Genomic DNA, 17,212 nt, shown 5'->3' with positions numbered 1-17,212 from the left:
GACAAATACAAGAACATATTATACATATAAAGAAATTCTTTAAGAGACACAGACAAATAGATTTTTAAATAGACACTTCTCTTCATAACTAAATGTTAGGAATATGCTCTAGATGCTAAGGATATGCTCTAGTAATATACTCGAGTTAATGAATAATATTCATTCATATATAAAAGATTAAGTTTATTATTTCAACATCCCTTTAAACTTAAATTCTTGTTACTCCTAGCTTTGCTTTTAATCTTGCAAAATCTTCAATCTTCAATGTTTTTGGTGAAAATATCAACAATTTGATCTTGTGTCTTCACATACTTTAGTTGAACTTCATTTTTAATGATGTTCTCTCTAATAAAATAATATCTTGTATCTCTATACTTGCTCTTGTCATGAAAAATAGAATTATTTCCCAAAGCAATAGCTAATTTATTATCAATAAAATTTTCAGTATCTTCTTCTTGTGGCAAATGCATTATCTTCAATAATTTGCTTAGCCACATAGCATGACAAACACAAGTAACAATAGCTACATATTTTGCTTCACAAGTTGACAACATCACAATCAGTTGCTTCTTTGAACTCCAAGTGAATGTAGTATCTCCAATGCAAAATAGAAAACTAAAAGTATTTTTTCTATCATCAATATCTCCTTCCCAATCACTATCACTATATCCAACTAACTTGTAATTCTTGAAAAATGAATAAATTAAACCATAATCCAAAGTTCCCTTAACATACCTCAATATTCTTTTGGCAGCCTTCATATGAAATTGAGTTCGGAATTCCATATAACGACTATTAAGTCCAACTCCATAAACAATATCAAGTCTAGAACATGTCAAGTACCTCAAATTTCTAACAAGCTTTTGATATATGTTGGGTTTACTTTCTTACCATCATTAAATCTAAACAACTTGACTCCACATTCAACAAGGGTGCCAAGATTGACAATCTTCCATACAAAATTCCTGCAATATTTTATTTACATATCCTTTTTGAGAAACAAAGATACTATTATCACTTTATTTTATCTCAATGCCAAGATAATATTACATTATTCCAATATCCATCAAGCCCCGGGGGAGTCCCTACTAGAGGAAATTCCGGCAACATTTCCCTTTTACGGGTGATAATCTAATACTTGACTACAACGCCCGCAGGGCCTCACAATCCTCGGCCAACACAGCCAGAATATATACAATAATATAAACAAATAATCCACACAGTTTATAATAAATCAGCCTCCGGCTGACTACACAACAAATCATAACACGCACTTTATTATAAAACCTACTCCACTACTCGAGGAAAACACAACCCACAACGGAAAACCATCGTAGCGAAACACAAGGGTAGTAGACCAAAACTCGATATAACATCCACGAGTACGAGATCTACACATCACATGCATGTAGATCACAAAACAAGGAAACAAAGTCTGAAAGTATAAAACCATATCTACACGAGGTGGGAGACTAGCGACTGGAACCTCCTGACAACCTCAACCTGAAATACAAATAAAGCAACAGGGTGAGTTCAATGAACTCAGCGGGTATCAAGCTGACATGCATAATAAGATATAGCTATCAGTAATAATCATGGAGTACACTCTCTTGATCAAAAATAGGAAATGCGAAAACTGAACAAGCAAAGAAGTTGTACTCACTAGTGTTGGAGCAATCCCAATGGTCCGTGCGACCATGTGTTTTGGTGTTTGGGCAAAGGGTTTAAGTTAGGTTCACCCTTGTATTTGATATGTGTATTTGAGTTGTGCAAGTTTATAGGATACACATGTGACTCAGGTTGATGGCTTCGGGTCCGGTGAAGGATGGAGCATCCGAGGGACCATGGACAAGGCAGTGAGGACAAGGGCCGAGGGAAGCGACTTCGAGGCATACGCGAAGGATGACATTGGGACGAGCCGCGGGCTTGAATGTATCCGAGGGACGAGAGCCAAAGGAAGTAGGCTTGAACGCAAGAGGTCAAGGCTGCAAAGAAACATCAAGCGAGTCATAAGGGTGAGGGTACGAGTGTACGAGAGATTGTACTCGGAGTAAAATCCTAGTTTTAGGGGTTTACTGTAGCAGTACTGTAGCAGTCGACTGCATGTTTTAGCAGTCGACTGGTGCATGTTTTAGCAGTCGACTGCAAGGTTTAGCAGTCGACTGGTATCGAGCTGTTGGGATGTAACGGTCAAATTTCTACAAAGGGCAGTCGACTGCATGTTTTGGCAATCGACTGGTAGGCGGGGTTTTCAACTCGCTGCCTATATAACCAAAACTTGGGAGCTTGGTTATAGTTGACAAAATTGGACTTGGTTAAAGTCTAATTAGTTGTCTTTTGTGCTCAAGAGATCTTTGTGTGCCAAGAGGTCTTGGTTGGAGTTGTGGTGAGGTTTCTCCACCCACAAGGAGGTTGAGCTAGCCGGAGTTTGTTGGGGACTAATCCACAGACGGATTAAGGGATCGTCCACCTTACGAACACGCCGTGGAGTAGGAGCAAGTTATCTCTGAACCACGTAAACGAACGTGTTAGCGATTTACATCTCTTCCTTTGTATTTAGCTTTCATATTTGTATTCGTGGTTGTATTCTTTGTTTTCCGTTGTGCACTAACGAATACGTAGGAAGCGATCATTTTTGGGGTGTCGTCTATCCAACCCCCCTTCAAGCCGGCCACCGATCCCTTACAAGTGGTATCAGAGCGAGGTCGCTCTCTGTCGGATTAACCGCCAAGGAAGCAAAGATGACTGGCTTGATAGAACCGCCAAAGTTTGAAGGCGGAGGCTTATGGGACTTCACATATTGGATGATGAAGATGGAGGTCTTCTTCAACACGGATTGGGACACCATGATGGTGGTCCAAGAGCCGTTCAAAGTTCCGAAGGACAAGAAGGGAAAGAGACTCCGACCGCGTCATTGGATGGAGGAGCAAACCTCACGGTCAAAGGCAAATTCAAAGGTAATATCGATTTTAATTGATATTTTACCTAATGACATGATGAGTCATGTAGGTGAATATGAGAACACCCATGATTTGTGGAGCAAGATAAAGAAGGTTCCATGGGAAGAACCTTTGTCTACACAAGAGGAGGAAAAATCCGAAGAAACGGATGAAGAAGCTCAAGTAGAGAAGGATCAATCGGATGTGGAGACCAATTCAACATCAAAAGAAGAAGAGGAAGTGAATTTGGTCACATTTGAGGAAAAGGATGAAGAAAGGACATCCACAAGTGTGGATGAGGAAGATATAACATCTACATCCTCAAAGGTTGAAGAAGAATCCAAGACAAGTGAAGAAGAAAAAGAAGAAATCTTGGAAGAAGTCAACCTAGTGAGCACCTCCACCGAAGCAAAGTCAAAAGATCACATTGTGTGCTTCGGATGCAATGAAAGGGGACACTACTGTTGGGTTTTTCGGGCTGCAAAAACAGCTTTTTGCATTGCGGAAACCCCGAAACCCCCATGCCACGGATCCGTGCGAAGTAAAAATTTTGTAAAAACTTCACGTACGAGTTTCTAAGCCTAGATCTACTTTAGATCTACGAGATAAGAATTTACCCTTGATGCGAAGCCCTTCGCAATCCCGCTCGTCCAAGGTTCATCGCCGAATCTCGAGAGTATCAAAGTAGATACTCCTCTATGTGTATCCACACGAACAACTTGATGGAGAGAACCTCTAAGGATGTGCTAGCAACCTTAGAAGATCAGTAATGGAGGAGGAGAGGGAGAGAAGAGAAGAGCTTGAGGAAGAAGAAGGAGTTACTCACCAAGCACACAAAATGCACTAACTCCCTCATCTAAAGTGGCCTACCACTTTAAGAGAGAATGTAACCTCCATGGGATGCCAAGAGTCACAACTCTTGGTAACTCCCATGAGGTGGCATCTCACTTAAGCAACCATGATGATGTGGAGCATCATCATTGGTCCACTTCTTGCCAACTCACCAATGAGGTGGCAAATGGTTAAGTCAAACTTGACTCTTCATCTTCCTCTCAAGTCAAGTCAAACTTGACCACGTTTCTCCCATGGTTGATCAAATCTAACCATTGGTTCAAGTCAATTTTAATTTAATGAATCCCTATTCATTGAATTAAATTGATTCAATGAATCTAAGTCCAAATTAGACTCATTTAATACATGAACCAAATTGAGTCCAACTCAATTAGCCGAATTTGGATTACTCTTAATCTAATTTGGTTCATCACATTAACCTAATCCTTTAGGTTCATCAAATGAACCTAATCTCCATCTAATTCCCTTTGTGTGTGACCCTATAGGTTCTTGTAACGTTGGCAATTCTCCTAAACCCATTTAGAAGCATAAGTAATGAGCGGTATCTAGCAATACATCATTACTACCCAAGTTATAAGAATGTTGAGATCCAACATCACCTTGTGACTACTAATTGTGACTCTTCACAATATATGACAAGTGTCCTTCTATCCTTGACATCTAGATTGATCAATGTGAGGTATAGACCGTGTCATCCTCTAATCAATCTAAATCTTGAACTCTAAGTAGACTCACTCAATCAAATGAGCTCAATATCTCATATTGACTCATTTGGGCATGGTCATGCACTTCGTGGTCTCACTCTATCAAGAATATTGATGTCACTCCCGTCATATAGGAGGGATAGATCCCATCTACATCACTCACATCCCTCCGCATAATTTGTTACATACCCGGTAATCGCCTTTATAGTCCACCCAATTACGAGTGGCGTTTGACGAAGCCAAAGTACGTAACTCCTTATGTAGGGAACCATGGTGACTTCAGGTCCAAGGACTAGTAGTCATACTAATAGCCACATGAGAAAGTATATGACACTCATATAACGATCCATGATACTTTCTCATGGCGGGTCATTCAGTATGCATTCTCCAATGCATACCCATGTGTCAACTTGATATCTCCATATCCATGACTTGTGAGATCAAGTCATCGAGTTGACCTACATGCTAGTCTCGTCGCATTAACATTGTCCCTGAATGTTAATACTCGACTAGGAATGATTAAGAGTAGTGTTCCCTATATCATCTCACTATCGATTCAACCAATCGATTGATATAGGTAAGAACCTTCTACTCAAGGACGCTATTATATTTAGTTATTTGGTACTAATACAAGTAAGTATAATAACCATAAATAAATGCCTTTATTTATATATAAGAATATGATACAACGAGTCCATACAACAATCATCAAATGATTGACTCTAGGGCTTTAACTAACAACTACAAAAGTAGATGTCCAATGGGTAAGAAGGTAACTCCTAAACCCACTCAAATTATTTTAGATACTAATTTGGGTTGTAGGAATGATGGTGCCAAGAAGAAGAAGGAGAAGAAGAACATTAAATGCTTCACTTGTGGTGAAATAGGGCACTACCACACTAAATGCCCAAGGAAGAGAGAGCTCAAAAAGTTGGGGCATTTAAGGATGTGGGAAAAGAAGTGGAGGAAGAATGGAGGCCCATGTCAAGGGGGAGCTCCAAAGGTAAAGGGTAAGGTAAACCCTAATTTAAATTTGAAGTCAAATTTAAATTCCTCCATGCATGCTAGAAATAATTCTTATTATTTACCCATGCAAAATTTTGGTTTCAAATATCATGATAGGAATAGGGTAATTGTAGATCATACCCCTAAGGTGTCTATTCATGATAAATCTAGAAATTATAGACCTAAGGAAACCCAAGGCATTAATCCCAAGAAGGGGAGACACATGCCTAGAAATGGTAGGTCTAGGAATGTCCATGGTGGACATGTTGATTCTAGGGTTAGGAACCTAGAAAGGGAAAATCAAGCTTTGAAGGCAAAGCTTGATAAGTTGGAGAAACCCCTAGAAAGATTCAATGTTAGATCTAAGGGTTTAGGTATGGTGTTGGGTAGCCAAAGACCCAACAATGATAGATCGGGTTTGGGATACCGATCTAGTGTCTCCAAGGCTAAGGGAAAGTCTTATGCTAGGATTGCATATGACTATAGCAAGGAGAAACTAATAAATGAAAAGGGAAAGTCATTTAAAGGTAAGGAGAAACTAACCAAGGATAAGGTATCCAAGGTTAAAAAGGTTAGATTTGTAGGACAATTGTCATCGGAGGTGCACCGATGTGGCCTAGCCATTGTGGATGAGTCACCTAGGAAGGTGACTAAGATTAAGAGCTCTAGGGGGAGCTCAAAGAGTCAATTTGGGACCCATGGCCAATGGATCTCAAGGGAGTTTTACTTGGGAGTCTAGACAAGCCATGGAATATGCCAAGTGGTTTGGAGACGGACTTGAGTCTCAAACCTAGGGTTTTAGCACAATTGGTTTATGTTTCATGTAAGAAATATGACAATTGGGGTCATATATCATGAAAATTGATTTTGGATATATAGATGCCATATAAACCAATGTCAGGGATGCATTGTGGGTTAGTATGGGCAAAAACATCAAGAGGAAGCCAAAACTAGGACTTTAGGTCAATGTTCAATTGAACTTTTTAGCTAGTTTCGTGTTTTGTGTCAATCTTGGGATTTGTGATAAATATATTTTTATATATATTTTTCCCAAGTAGACATTGATAAAATAGACCTCTCCACAAAATTTGAGAATTTTTGGAGGTTTGTGGAATTTCTGGCGCATTTCTGAAGTTGGCCAGAAAAGGCTGATTTTTGCATGAATAGTGTACCAGTCGACGGGTAACTTCTTGCAGTCGACTGATACCAGTCTGAAAGTATTTTCAGCACTGGATTTTGACCGGGTCAGATCGTATAGATGTATAGGATCCATGGGGGGATAAATACATGAGTTTAGGGTCAGTTGGATAATAAGTTTTCAACAATTGGGATATTGTTCGAAAGCTTTTTGGATGTTAGGCAAAGGAGGAGAAGTAAGGTTTAGTTGGGAAAACCTTAGTGCCTTTGCGTAGGGGGAGCCTTGGGATAGGTTCTTAAAAATTCCTAGCTCAATGGGGAGCATAGGTGTAGGGGGAGCCTTGGGATAGGTTCCAATGCATGATGCATTGATTCGGCGGTGTAAGTCCAAGTGTGTAGCCTTGGCAACGTAAGTCCATCCGGCGGTGTAAGTCCAAGTGTGTAGCCTTGACAACATAAGTCCATTTGTTTTAGCATATTTATTTGCTATTGTTTTCCCTAACTTAAACGTATTGCCAAATATCAAAAAGGGAGAGATTGTTGGAGCAATCCCAATGGTCCGTGCGACCATGTGTTTTGGTATTTGGGCAAAGGGTTTAAGTTAGGTTCACCCTTGTATTTGATATGTGTATTTGAGTTGTGCAGGTTTACATGATACACATGTGACTCAGGTTGATGGCTTCAGGTCCGGTGAAGGATGGAGCATCCGAGGGACCGTGGACAAAGCAGCGAGGACAAGGGCCGAGGGAACCGACTTCGAGGCATACGCGAAGGATAACATTGGGACGAGCCGCGGGTTTGAATGTATCCGAGGGACGAGAGCCAAAGGAAATAGGCTTGAAGGCAAGAGGTCAAGGCTTCAAAGAAACATCAAGCAAGTCATAAGGGTGAGGGTACGAGTGCACGAGAGATTGTACTCGGAGTAAAATCCTAGTTTTAGGGCTTTACTGTAGCAGTACTGTAGCAGTCGACTGCATGTTTTAGCAATCGACTGGTGCAGTCGACCGCACAGTCGACTGGGTGCGAACAGAATGGTTCTGTTCGTTCAGTCAGTGTGGATCAGTCGACTGCATGTTTTAGTAGTCGACTACACCAGTCGACTGGTATCGAGTCGTTGGGATGTAACGGTCGAATTTCCACAGAGGGTAGTCGACTGCATGTTTTGACAGTCGATTGGTAGGCGGGGTTTTCAACCCGCGGCCTATATAATCAAAGCTTGGGAGCTTGGTTATAGTTGACGAAATTGGACTTAGTTAAAGTCTAATTAGTTGTCTTTTGTGCTCAAGAGATCTTTGTGTGCCAAGAGGTCTTGGTTGGAGTTGTGGTGAGGTTTCTCCACCCACAAGGAGGTTGAGCTAGCCGGAGTTTGCCAGGGACTAATCCACCGACGGATTAAGGGATCGTCCACCTTACGGACATGCCGTGGAGTAGGAGCAAGTTATCTCCGAACCACGTAAACGAGCGTGTTAGCGATTTACATCTCTTCCTTTGTATTTAGCTTTCATATTTGTATTCGTGGTTGTATTCTTTGTTTTCTGCTATGCACTAACGAATACGTAGGAAGCGATCATTTTTATGGTGTCGTCTATCAAACCCCCCCTTTAAGCCGGCCACCGATCCCCTACAACTAGGACCTCCTATCCGGATATAAGGGTAGTCAGACTAAATACCTCATATCTCTTGTATGCATGTCAACCATATGCAACAAAAAAAATAGAACATCCAATATGCAGCAATCACAAGCAATAAATGTAATCCATGCATATTATGCAAATGACATGGTCACCCCTGACGTCAGTCAGCCACCTCACACACTATGGTGAGGTTGAGTAGGTAGGGCTGTGATAACTATGCACTCTGCCATCACTACTCCTGAGTGACCGAGTGGATAGGATGTGTCGGAGTATACCTATCCTCCTACCCCAAATCATAGTAGGGGAGCTCAATGCTCTCATCTCCCTGTGTCATAGTCAAGAGGAGGGATCTCTGTCCGCTACCACACTGCAATCACACTACCTATGAGCGAACTAGTGGAGCCCTGACAGAGCAATTTGCTGCAACACACCCTGCCTGATATACCATTAACCCATGAATGGTTGTGTGTGCAGATCCATGTAACTGGCAATGTGCTCAACAATAATGGAGTCAACAATCGCTCAGCATGCAATCGTGCAAGATGGTGCATGACACTAAGCATGTAAATCCTGAAAAATACCAGCCTCCTCATAATGTGTACCAAAAAGGAAGCCAAGTCCAAAACAATTATCTAGGTACACATGCCAGAAAATAAACCTAGGTACACATGCCAAGTAATAAAATTAGGTACACAAGCCAAGTATATCTAGTAGCTAGACCTATATCCGGTAATACATTGTATATCACTACATAAGTATACAATGCTAGAATCAAGAGAACATAAGTATAAATGCATAACAAATAACAATATGGTAAACTACGGTATCAAGTAGTGACATACCAAGTAGATATAAGCATAACTATTACTACTAGTTATAACTCACTAAGCATATCAGAATGACAATATCAAAAAGATAAATCAAAGGTCATGTAACAACGTGCCTCAAATATAGCACGTGTAAAATACTATCTCCATGTCAAGCGGTTCATCGTGAATCAAGGTCATGTAACAACGTGCATATAATTAATCCAACCAAATTTAATTCCATTATTAACTAAGCAATCCAAGAATCCATAAAGAATCACAACCCCACATACGAACACATCCACATCAAGGCATCAACCCAAACCTCAATCCACTACCTCTAAACCAAACAACTTACCCCTTATCGACCTCTGATTTCTTATCTAAATAGTGCTGGTCAAGCCAGAATTTCACGTCGGGCCAAGGTAAGAAATCCAACACCAATCTCAAATTGCAAGATGAAATCAGATTGATGCTAAATCTTATACCAAGCCTTTTCTTACCCAAAACCAAAGATCCCTTACCCTACTACAAGCCTTCTCCTGTTGACGCACCGCCAAGAAGATCAGCTACTAGAAATTGCTAGCCAAAAGTACTCGCTGCCAAAAATTTATGGCCAAAGCTACAATGAATCTACAACCAAAGACAATCATCTCGCAATTAGCATAACATCCCATACCAACATTGGAACCCAGATCTCTACAAAACGAGAATCCAAATCCATCCAACTTACCCTTTCTTAATGTTCTCAGTTTCTCTCCAACCAAGCCTAGGTCAAGCGATGGTAGAGATTGGTGATGAAGGAATCCAAGGTGGTCGCTGACTCGAAGCAATGGAGGATGGTGAGGCTGCCAGGTTAGACTCGGCTCCCGAAAACTAGGCCACAGCGATGGAGAATTTGTACTGGCACAGTAACGACGTCGGGATTGTGAGGGAGGTGGATCGACGAAGAGAGCTTTACCTGAAAGATGGAATTGAGCGCTAGACTCCCGGTGAGTTCTTGGTGTCTGTGGCTAGGGATGGGGAAAACGGTTGACCTATTTGGAGAAGAATGGTGGGGCGACGACGCAAGGGAGAGGGCGAGGCTTCCCGTGGCCGATGGCTTTGTATGCGTGGGAGGTGAGGCGTCGCGAGGCATCGGGTTGGGGGAGATGAAGAGGAGGTCGGCGTTGTGAGAGGGAGAGGCGACGTCGAGTTAGGGGAAGAATCGGACGGTGAGGGAGAGAAATGAAAGGAAATAAGGAAAATAAAAAGAAAAGAAATTAACTTAGGTATCTTTAATTCAATCCTAGGTTAATTCCTCAATCAAATCTCACTTGTGGATATTCCAAACAGGCTTTTTCCAAGCCTATAAATGCATCCCCGCAAAATACCTTATACGAGCTCTAAATAATTCCCAGAAAATTTCTAAAAAATTTTAAAAATTTTGTTTAGGTTATTCGTCTATTAAATCTTATTATTTAATTATTATTTTATTGTCATATTTTACATTCTCCTCCACTAATAAAAATTTGATCCCTAAATTTTTATTATTTACCATCAGCAAGTATTAGCAACAGATAAACAGTATAAATACTGAACGAAAAACTAACCCACATACCTCAAGTAAAAAGGTGGGGGTATCGAGCTCGGATCATATCCTCGAGCTCCCAGGTAGCCTCCTCATAATAATAATACTGTCATCCGACTTTAACTCGTCGAATAATTTTGTTCCGTAGCTAATGCTCTTTGTGGTCCAGAATCCATACCGGAACCTCCTCGTAGGTAACGTCAGGCTGAATGGGAACTGATATGTCTGACAGAATATGTGTTGGGTCAGATACATATCTCCTTAACATAGACACATGGAATATATCGTGAATGCCTGCCAGAGCTGGCGGTAGCGCCAGATGATAAGCTACCTCTACAATCCTCTCCAAGATCTGGAAAGGCCCAACGTATCGTGGAGCTAGCTTACCTCGGAGACCAAATCTCTTCACCCCTTTTGTGGGTGAGACTCTCAAAAATACATGGTCGCCGGTAGAGAACTTCAGGGGTCTACGTCTCTGATCCGCATAACTCTTCTGACGGTCCTGTGTCTCAAACATCCTCCGTCTGATAGTACGGACCAACTATGACTCCTGCTAAGCTCTTTGAGGTCCTAGCAGCTAGGCCTCCCCAACCTCCTCCCAGAGGGTGGGTATCCGACAAGGTCTACCATACAACGCTTCAAACAGTGCCATCTGGATAGCCGAATGATAGTTGTTATTGTAGGCAAACTCTACTAATGGCAGGTGGTCCTCTCAGCTGCCTCTGAAATCTATAACGCAAGTCCTCTAATGTTTGGATGGTCCACTGTGACTGTCCATCTGTCTGCGGATGGAATGCTATACTGAAACGAAGCTGTGTGTCCAAGGCCTGTTGTAGACTCTGCGAGAACTAGGACGTGAATCATGGGTCTCTATCCGATATAATACTCAAGAGAACATCATGCAATCTAATGATCTCCTGATAATACAGCTCTGGCAATCGATCTAGCGAATCAGTCTTCCAGATCGCTAAGAAGTGTGCTGATTTGGTTAATTGATCAACGATTTGTTAGTGAGAGCCCTAGAGCCGATCATGTGATGATTATTGTATGGACTCAATGTATCATATTCCTATATTTATAAAGACATTTATTTATAGTTATTATACTTGTATTGGTGCCAAATAACTAAGTATAATAGCGTCCTTGAGTGGAAGGTTCTTATCTATATCAATCGATTGGTTGAATTGATAGTGAGATGATATAGAGAACACTATTCTTAATCATTCCTAGTCAAGTATTAACATTCAGGGACAATGTTAATACGATGAGACTAGCATGTAGGTCAATACGATGACTTGATCTCACAAGTCATGGATATTAGATATTAAGTTGACACATGAGTATGCATTGGAGAATGTATACTGAATGACCCGCCATAAGAAAATATCATGGTTCGTTATATGAGTGTCATATACTTTCTCGTGTGACTATTAGTATGACTATCCGTCCTTGGACCTGAAGTCACCATGGTTTCCTACATAAGGAGTTGCATACTTTGGCTTCGTCAAACGTCACCCGTAAATGGGTGGACTATGAAGGTGATTACTGGGTATGTAACAAATTATGCGGAGGGATGTGAGTGATGTAGATGGGATCATCCCTCCTATATGACGGGAGTGACATCATGATTCTTGATAGAGTGAGACCACTAAGTGCATGACCATGCCCAAATGAGTCAATATAAGATATTGAGCTCATTTGATTAGAGTGAGTCTACTTGGAGTTCAAGATATAAATTGATTAGAGGATGACACGGTCTATGCCTCAAATGATCAATTTAGATGTCAAGGATAGAAGGACATTGTCACATATTGTGAGAGTCACAATTAGTAGTCACAAAAGTGATGTTGGATCTCAACATTCTTGTAACTTAGGTAGTAATGATGTGTTGCTAGATACCGCTCATTACTTATGTTTCTAAATGGGTTTAGAAGCATTGCCAATATTACAAGAACCTATTGGGTCACACACAAAGGGCAATTAGATGGAGATTATGTTCATATGATGGACCAAAAGGATTAGGTTCATATGATGAACCAAATTGGATTAAGAGTAATCCAAATTAGACTAATTGAGTTGGACTCAATTTGATTCATGTGTTGAATAAGTCTAATTTTAACTATGATTCATTGAGTCAATTTAATTCAATGAATAGAGATTCATTAAATTAAATTGACTTAAATTAAAGGTTAGGTTTGATCAACCATGGGAGAAAAAAAGGTCAAGTTTGACTTGACTTGAGAGGGAAGATGAAGGGTCAAGTTTGACTTGACCAAATGCCACCTCATTGTGACTTGGCATGGGGCCGGCCAATGATGATGTTCCACATCATCAAGGATACATCATTGTGTGCCACCTCATGAGGAATACCAAGAGCTATGATTCTTGGTGTTCCATGGAGGTATTAAACCTCCATTAAGTGGCCGACCACTTGAGGTGTGTGAATGAATTGCATGGTGTGCTCATTCACTTCTTCTTCTTCCTCTCTAGTTTTTCTCTCCCTCTCATCCTCCATTGCCGAGACTTCTCAAGGGTGCTAGCACACTCTAAGTTGTTCTCTCCACCTTTTTGTCCATGTGGATACGTGTAGAGGAGTGTTCACTTGACACTCTACGAAATCCGACAACCTTTGGACGAGCGGGATAAGCGAAGGGCATCGCTACAAGGGTAACGCTCTTTTTATGTAGATATAAGGTAGATCTAGTGTAAACAAACATGTACAAGATTATTTTATATATTTTCGCACGGATCCGTGGCTAGCTTCGGGGTTTCCGCAAAGCAAAAAGCGGTTTTTGTGGCTCGAAATGCTAACAGTGGTATCAGAGCCACGTGCGAAGCTTGTACATGTTTTGTTTTTGTTATTATGAAAAATGTTTCAGATCTGTAAGTTTCTGTAATTTTTCTATTTTTATGGATTTTGTGAGTATTTTTCTTGTAGAGACGAAGCAACAAGTGCTTGGACACTTGTAGGCTTCATCTACCAAGAAAAACCTTTCGAAACAGCAAGGTCTCGCCAAAAAAAAAATATTTTTGTTTGGGACAGCAACTTAAGGCGCTGTTAGATCAAGATGGGACACTCGTGATATTCATTTCGCGAGAAGGGGCGCTGCCCCTAACCCCGCAAGGGGCATTGTCTCACGATCGCGCCCGAAAATCGCTAATCGGGACCGTCGGGAAGTTGTGACTCATAAAATTGATAAAAAAAAGTAGTAAAATTATAGAAATTTATGTAAAATACATAATTTAGAATTATGTATGATATTGTGATGATCATGGCCCAAAAACCCAATTTGATTGGATAAAATTATGTTGTAATTCATAATATGGCCTGCGCGCCATTTTTTTGTATTGTGCGTGTTGTATATGATATACGACCTGCGTGTTGTGCCTCCCCTTTTATGTTCCTATTGTAAATAGATTTTAGACTTGAATGTAACTCGAGTTTCATATTTGTAATGTATAAAATGAAGCGGTGGAAGGTCCACTCAAGAAGGAGCTACGAGGAGGGTGATTTCAACACATGGCGGTCAAAAGGAGACGCTTGAAGAAGCCGTTAACCCTAGGTTGACCGTTCGATCTTTTCATTGGCTTGAAAAGATCGTAGTAGGGCCATGACCTCATCACAAATTATTTTTCTTATGTGTATGTGATGCATGCTAATGTAGGGTAATTAGTGCCTTAATGTGTATATGATACACATTCATGATTAAATTAGATCTTAATCAAGTCAACTCGAAATGCCTACCAAGTTTTGATATCCATCACTACCTCGATCATTTGTTGTTGTTGAATCTGCCAAAGCAGAGCAACGTATATTATCTTAGTAGGGTGCAGAGGGACAATCTTGGTCCCGCCTATCAAAGCTTGGGTGAGTACAAACTCAATTAGATTGAGTATAACTAGTTAACTCAATTGGATCGGGTAAAACTATAGGCATTTTCCAACGGTTGGATAAACAAGAGTTGCATAGAGATGTAATTGATATTAGTTATCTACCGATCATACTAATCTTGGGTGATTTAGCCAAAGCTAACTCAAGGCGTAGTATGATGTGGGTCTTGTCCCATGAGAATTATAGCTAATAGGTATGAATCTAGTAGTGTGGTTTGACCACATCCATGACTTGATTCTACAAAAATCCTATAATTCAGTGGGAGCATCATTTAGTTAAAGGCCTAATTAAATGATAAATGAAATATGATATTTACTTTCTGCTTTATTTATGTTGTAGATTGCCATGTCGACAAACACGAACACTTTCTCCCTGCGTTCTGTCCTTGACAAGGACAAGCTCAATGGAGCTAATTTCCTGGACTGGTACAGGAATCTGAGAATCATTCTGACACAAGAAAGAAAACTGTACGTCCTGGAGCAGCCCATTCCGGAGGCTCCTCCTGCCACTGCCACGCGAGCTGACCGAGATGCTTATAAGAAGCATCAAGTTGATGCATTAGATGTATCATGCCTCATGATCGCAACCATGAACTCTGAGCTTCAGAAGCAACACGAGTTGATGACTGCTTATGATATGGATGAACATCTTCGCCAAGTATATCAAGGACAAGCAAGACACAAGAGATTCGAGATCTCTAAGGCACTGTTTCAGTGCAAGATGCAAGATGGGACTCCCGTAGGTCCATATGTACTCAAGATGATTGGGTACATAGAGAACCTACAGAAGTTGGGATTCCCACTTGGCCAAGAACTGGCCACTGACTTGATTTTGCAATCCTTGCCAGAAAGTTACAATCAATTTGTCATGAATTACAACATGAACGAAATTGATAAGCCACCGCCTGAGCTGCTAAGCATGTTGCGAACTACTGAGCTCAACCTTAAGAAGTTAAAGCCAAACTCCATTTTGATGGTGCAAAAGCATAAAGGCAAGGGCAAGCCTAAAAGCAAGGGAAAGTCCCAAGCCAAGGGCAAAGGCAAGGTAATGAAACCTAAAGGAGGTGTTGCCAAGGATGCTACCTGCTTCCACTACGGTCAGACCGGACACTGGAAGAGGAACTACAAAGTATACCTGGAATATCTTAAGAAGAAGAGAAATAAAGTTTCTACTTCAGGTATATATGTTATAGAAGTTAATCTCTCTATTTCTTTATTATGGGTATTAGATACCGGATGTGCTTCTCACATTTATACTAATGTACAGGCACTGAGAAATATCAGGACATTGACGAAGGGCAAGGTGGACCTACGAGTAGGCAATGGAGCACGGGTTGCTGCTGTTGCTGTAGGAACTTACTTTCTATCTCTGCCTTTTGGGCTTGTACTAGAATTAGATGAATGTTGTTATGTGTCTGCTCTCACAAAGAACATCATTTGAGTTTCTTGTTTAGACAAGAAAGGCTTTTCTTTTATAATAAAGAACAAATGTTGTTTCGTTTATTTGAAAGATATGTTCTATTGTAGTGCACCTCTGATAAACGAACTTTACATTCTAGACTTAGAGAACCCCATCTATAACATAAGTACCAAAAGGTTCAAGTCAAATGAAATGAACAGATCCTATCTCTAGCATTGTCGCTTAGGTCATATAAATGAGAATCGCTTATCCCAGCTCCATAAAGATGGTTTTCTGGACTCATTTGATTTTGAATCATATGAGACATGCGAGTCATGCCTACTGGGCAAGATGACCAAGACTCCCTTTAGTGGGCACAGCGAAAGAGCAACTGACTTGTTAGGACTTATATATAGTGATGTATGTGGTCCTTTCAATGTCACTGCCAGAGGTGGTTATAGGTACTTCATTACATTTACTGATGACTTAAGTAGATATGGTTATGTGTATCTGACGACACATAAGTCACAATCCTTTGAAAAGTTCAAAGAATTCAAGAATGAAGTACAAAACCCGCTAGGCAAGAGTATTAAGATACTTCGATCAGATCAAGGTGGAGAATACCTTAGACATGAGTTTCGTGACTATCTAGCTGAGTGTGGGATTCTATCCCAACTCACTCCTCCTGGAACACCACAGTGGAATGGTGTATCCGAAAGGAGAAATCGTACCCTATTAGATATGGTACGATCTATGCTGAGTCACACAGATCTTCCTATATCTTTTTGGGGATATGCTCTAGACACAGCAGCCTTCACACTTAACCGTGTTCCATCCAAAGCTGTGATAAAGACACCATATAGGATATGGACTGGGAGAGATGCCCAGATATCTTTTATCAAAATTTGGGGTTGTGAGGCTTACGTTCAACGTCAAGTCTCGGACAAACTGGGACCCAAATCTGATAAGTGCTATTTTATAGGATATCCCAAGGAAACGAAGGGATATTACTTCTACATTCCCAGTCAACACAAAGTGTTTGTAGCTAAGATTAAGGTATTTCTAGAAAAGGACTTTGTTTCTAAAAAAACTAGTGGGAGTACGTTCAATCTTGAAGAAGTTCAAGATATGGACCATGGCACTGAAGCCTTGATGGAAGTTGAACTGGAACCACAAAATGTTGTGGATGATGAGATTGTTGCTCAAGGAGTTAAGGAACAACAACCAGTTCAAGTAGACCTACCTCTTCGCAGGTCTGACAGGGTACGTCGTCAG

The sequence above is a fragment of the Zingiber officinale genome, chromosome 7B, assembly GCF_018446385.1.
Source record: "Zingiber officinale cultivar Zhangliang chromosome 7B, Zo_v1.1, whole genome shotgun sequence".
NCBI classification, from domain to species: Eukaryota; Viridiplantae; Streptophyta; class Magnoliopsida; order Zingiberales; family Zingiberaceae; genus Zingiber; species Zingiber officinale.
Note: the sequence above shows the minus strand (reverse complement) of the source record.